This window comes from Erinaceus europaeus, chromosome 10, assembly GCF_950295315.1.
Source record: "Erinaceus europaeus chromosome 10, mEriEur2.1, whole genome shotgun sequence".
In the NCBI taxonomy this organism is placed as follows: domain Eukaryota; kingdom Metazoa; phylum Chordata; class Mammalia; order Eulipotyphla; family Erinaceidae; genus Erinaceus; species Erinaceus europaeus.
This window is the reverse complement of record NC_080171.1, coordinates 103,151,144-103,157,143: the sequence shown is the minus strand read 5'-3', so window position 1 is coordinate 103,157,143 and position 6,000 is coordinate 103,151,144.

Here is a 6,000-nt window from a genome sequence, read left to right as displayed (position 1 = left end):
TTGAACAAATATGGACCTAACGGCTGGAAAAGTGCAGCTGAAGTGTTGGGGGTTACTCACTGCAGACTATTGTGTACTTTTGCTTTCAGGTATATATTTTGCCCTAGTTTATGGATACGTGTGAACAACTCTCCCTTTTCAGGCTTTTAATACTTTTTAATTTTAGCAATTGGCTCCACTATTGACCACATCCTCTCCCCAAATTAGTGTAACACTTAAACTGTAGTGCATTTGCATAATCTGGGGCAAAATTCAAAGAAACAGATCTTGCTTGGAGTAATTTCCCAGAGCACAGGCAGCTTTAAGAGCTCTCGGGTGTGGGGGCTGGGTGGTAAGTGCAGTGAGTTAAGTGCACATGGTGCAGAGTGCAAGGACCGGTGTAGGATCCGGGTTCGAGCCCCCAGCTCTCCACCTACAAGGGGGTTGCTTTGCAAGTGGTGAAGCAGGTCTGCAGGTGTCTGTCTTTCTCTCCCCCTCTCTGTCTTCCCCTCCTCTCTCCATTTCTCTCTGTCTTATCCAACAACAACTATAAGAACAATAACAACCACGTAAAGGGCAATAAAAAATGGGACTAATGGCCTCCAGGAGCAGTGGATTCATGGTGCTGGCACTGAGCCTCAGTGATAACCCAATATCAATAAATAAATAAATAAATAAATAAATAAATAAATAAAGGCAATAAATAAATAAATAAATAGCTTTGGGATGTATTGGAAGTGAAGACAGCAATGTGTTCAGGCAAATTTTTCTTTTCTTTCCTTTTTCTATTGGTAGTGACAGAGATTGAACCTGGGACCTCGTACAAGCAAGCCCTCTGTACAACAACTATACTATTTCCAAGACCTCCCCTTCTCTTCTCTTCCCCCTCCTCCACCCACCCCTTTAGCAGACCCTCTTGGCATGTCTGGCAGATAGGACAGAGCAATCTTGGTGAAACACATCCAGAACCTTCCATCACAAAAGTCTGCTACGGTGGTCTGAGAGGTGGCACATTGGATAAAGCAACCAGGAGATCCTGAGTTTAATCCCTGGCAGCACATGTACCTGAGTGATCTCCGGTTCTTTCTCTCCTGCTATATTTCTCATGAATAAGTAAATTCTTAAAAAAAAAAAAAAAAGTCTGCTATGTAGGGGAAAGGATTGGCCAGAGCTGTATCCCACCTGGAGGAGGAATTACACTTTCCCTGCAGCCTCCATGTCTCACCTGAGGAAGAAGACAGGAGCAAAGATAATCAGCAGGGACCAGAATTTCTGAGGATCTTCTTGGAACTGCTGCAGCAAGAGAAGGAAGTGGGAGGCAGTGGGAAAAACTCTAGCCCTGAAGCAGTGCTTATAGGAAGACTGGCATTGCAGGGAAGACCAGCACACACTGCCCAGCTGGCCCAGCTAGTAGCTGTGGTGATTTACTGAGGAATTGCTGGACTCAGGCTCTATGGACAACAAGAAGGCACACAAGGAAGCCCAGAGTGGAGAAAGAGACATAAAAGACATTGGGGGACTGAGGCTTCTGCACCTACAGTTATGGCAGACACTACACCACTGAGCAGGTCCACATACATCTTCCCACTAAAGTGCTGTATACCTCAGTTCCTTTTATCTGGTACAACCTGGGTCACTTTCAGCAAAAAAAAGGACATGGATGGGGGTAGATAGCATAATGGTTATGCAAAGAGACTTTCATGCCTGAGGCTCAGAAGTTCCAGGTTCAATCCCCCACCACTATAAACTAGAGCTGATTAGTGCTCTGGTAAAAAAAAAAGAAAGAAAAAGAAAAGAAAAGAAAAAGAAAAAAAAAAAGAAAAAAGAAAAAGAAATACCTGGTATACCAAAAAGTCAGATAAAAGAAACAAAGCCCCACACAGCCTATAGAGACAAAGCAATGATCAAAACCTAATGCAGATAGTGACACCAATGCTAGAATTATCAGAATCTAAAATTACTACAACAAAGCCCAGGGAGCTGGAGTAGCAGTAGAACACATGCTTTGAGACCAGAGGTTAGGCCCCCAGCACCATGAATGATGGAGCAGTAGTGCTCTGCTCACTTCATAGAAAATCAACTAAAATAACTGTGATCAATAGGCTAAGTAAGTGCTCTAGTAGGAAAAGTGATCAATCTATAAGAACAGATGGGGATATGAGCAGAGAGAGAGGGAAACTCTAAGATTCGGAAGGAAGTTCTGGAAAACAAGAATACTGTCAGAAAGATGAAGGATGCTTCTGAATGACACATCAGTAGACTGGGCATGGTCAGGGAGAAAGCCAGTGAGAGTAGCAAGAACTTCCCACACTGTATGGCATAGTGGATAAAGTGTTGGACTTTCATACAAGAAGTTCTGAGTTTAATCCCTGGCACTGCATTTGCTAGAGTGACTATTTCTCTCTCTTCTTCTTCTTCTTTCTTACTTATAAATAGATTTTAAAAATAGGGGCAGGGAGACTGTATAATGGTTATGCAAAAGACTTTCATGCCTCTGGCTCTGAAGTTCCACGTTCAGTACTGTGCAACACCAGAAGCCAGACCTGAGCAGTACTCTGGTTAAAAACAAGATTAAAAATAAATAATAAAACTTTCCAGATTGAAACGTGAAAAGAAAAGAAACAATAAACAGAGTGACAGAATATACCAGAACTTTGGGAAATTTTCTTTCTTTTTTTTTTTTAGAGTAATATTCTTATTTTTATTATCTTTTTATTTATGTACTGGATAGAGACAGCCAAAAATTTAGATTAAGGAGGAAGATAGAGAGGGAGAGAGACAGAGAGACACCTGCAGCCCTGCTTCACCAATTGTGAAGCCTTCCCCCTGCAGGTGGGGACTGGGGACTGGGGGCTGGAACCTGGGTCCTTGTGCATTGTAACATGTGCACCACCACTCAGCTCCTGGACAATTTCAAAGGAGTTCCTGGAGGGCCTGAAGGAGAGAGAGAGGAGAGGGCATATCTGAAGTCACACTGGCTGAGAGCATTAAAGCCCTGATGACTGACATGAACCACAGATCCAGAAGTTCAGAGAACAAAAAACAGAAGGAAGTGGGGGAGGAGAATGAGAAGGAGGAGGAGAAGAAAGAACTTTTTAGAAATCTTAAAGAAAAAAACAGGACTGGAGGGAATAACTCAATGTGTGAAGAGCACAGTGTTAGTATGCCTGAAGCTCCAATGTTCCAGGTTCAATTCCCGGCACCACCATAAACCAGAGCTGAGCAGTTGTGAGTGTTAATTGAATAGTGACCAGAGGCCATGGCTCATTTGTGAAGTCTTCCTGACACCTAGCTGAGCACAGAACCTCTGTAATACACTGCCACCTCAATTCAAAGACCAGTTCCAAGTGAGAACATTCTTTGTCAGGAACGTGGACTTGATAGGAGATCTACAAGCTAATATGTCACAGGTCTTCAAAGTATTAGGATATGGAATATATAGCAGTTTCTTTTTTTATGAATAAGCAATCCTGCTAAGACACAATAATAGCAAATCAATTCAGTGATAAATAAAAAGGGTAGGTAATACTTTATGATCGAGTGATGTTTACTCTAGGAATGCTAGGTTAGTTTAGTATTTCAATAATCAACATAAATTAAAAGGGAGAGGGGAAAGGTGATTACACACCTGGGTAAGCACACACGTTAGTTACCATGTGCAAGGAATGGCGTTCGAGCCCCTGGTCCCCACCAACAGGGGAAAGCTGCACAAGCAGTAAAGTGGGGCTGCAGGTGTCTCCCTGGCTCCCTTTCTCTCTCTCTCTCTCTTTCTTTTTTTGTGTCTATAGGGTTATTGCTGGGGCTTGGTGTGGTGCCTGTACTATCAATTCACTGCTCCTGGAGGCTATTTCCCCCCTTTTGTAGTCCTTGTTGTTTACAATTGTTGTTATTAGTATTGTTGTTGTTATTGCTGTCGTTGTTGGATAGGACAAAGAGAAATTGAGAGAGGAGAGGAAGACAGAGAGAGGGAGAGAAAGACACTTGCAGACTTGCTTAACCGCTTGTGAAGCGTCTCCCCTGCAGGTGGGGAGCCTGGGGCTCAAACTTGGGGAGCCTGGGGTTCAAACCTGGATCCTTGAGCTGTCCTTGCACTTTGCGCCACGTGTGTTTAAAACACCTGCTGCAAGGACCAGTGTAAGGATCCCAGTTCGAGCCCCTGGCTCCCTACCTGCAAGGTGGCTGCTTCACAAGCAGAGAAGCAGGTCTGCAGGTGTCTATCTTTCTCTCCCCCTCTCTGTCTTCCCCTCCTCTCTCCATTTCTCTCTGTCCTATCCAACAATGACCACATCAATAACTACAACAATAAAACAAGGGCAACAAAAGAAAATAATAATAAAAAAACACCCGCTGCGCTACTGCCTGGCCCCCTCTCTGTCCCTCTCTACCTATCCCTCCTTTCTCAATTTCTCCTTGTCTCTATCCAATAATAAATAAATAAATAAACATTTAAAAAAATAAAAGGGAGAGGGCGGGATAAATAGCATAATTATTATGCAAAGAGACTCTCATGCCTGAGGCTCCAAAGTCCCAGATTCAACTCTCCCCTCCACACACACTACTGTAAGCCAGAGCTGAGCAGTGTTCTGGTTATAAAACAAAAAGTAAAAAAAAAAAAAAAAATTAAAAGGAAGATAAAGCATGTGATACATCTATTAGATGTATCAAAAGAATTTGAGAAATTCAACACTCAATTGTGATGAAACTCTTGGTCAACTGCAAACTAATAGGAGCTCCGTCCTTATATAACAAAAAGATACTTATATAACTTATATAATTAATGGTGATTTTTTTAAAGTGTCCTATCTAAGATTACAAATACGACCATGGGGAGTTGGGCAGTAGCACAGCAGGTTAAGCGCATGTGGTGCAAAAGCGCAAGGACCGGCATAAGGATCCTGCTTAGAGCCTCTGGCTCCCCACCTGCAGGGGAGTTGCTTCACAGGCAGTAAAGCAGGTCTGCAGGTGTCTATCTTTCTGTCCCCCTCTCTGTCTTCCCCTCCTCTCTTCATTTCTGTCTGTCCTATCCAACAACAACGACATCAATAACAACAATAAGAACTACAACAACAGTAAAAAAGGGCAACAAAAGAAAATAAATAAAAGAATCATGTTTTAAAAACAAACAAACAAAAAATTTGACTAGGATGTTCAATGTCATTTAAAGTCCATAATGAGCTAGTGGTCTTGGCTAGTGAAAAACAGCAGTAAAAGGGCCAGGTGGTGGCATACCTGGTTAAGCGCACACCTGTAAGAGTGCAGGGACCGAGGTTCAAGCCCCTAGTCTCTACCAGTAGGAAAGCTTCATGAGTGAGTGGTGAAGTAGGGCTGCAGGTGTTTCTGTCTTTGTCCCCTTTTATTTCCCTCCCATTTCAGTCTCTATCCAATAAGAAATATAGGATTGGGGGTTGGGTGGTAGCACAGAGGGTTAAACGCACATGGCATGAAATGCAAAGACTGGCTTAAGGATCCCTGTTTGAGCTCCCGGCTCCCCATCTGCAGATGGGTCACCTCACAAGCGGTGAAGCAGGTCTGCAGGTGTCTGTCTTTCTCTCCCCCTCTCTGTCTTCCCCACCTCTCCCCATTTCTCTCTGTCCTATCCAACAACAATGACATCAATAACAACAACGATAAACAACAAGGACAGTAAAAAGGAAAAATTAATCACCAGAGGCAGTGGATTTGTAGTGCAGGCACTGAGCCCCAGAAATAACCCTGGAGGCCAAAAAAAGAAAGAAAGAAAGAAAGAAAGAAGTACAGGATTAAAATAGCAGTTAAAATAAGCACATGGTAAGAGGACTAAAAAGGAAAAAATACTACATCATTATTCATAAGTGACATGATTCTATACATTGAATATTCAAATGAACCTACAAGTTATTAAAATTAATAAAGACCTCAAGTAATGTCATTGGAATCAAGATCAGCATAGAAAAATAACTATAGGTTGGAGGGTAGATAGCATAATGATTATGCAAAGAGACTCCTCTTATGTCTGAGGCTCCAAAGTCCCAGGTTCAACCC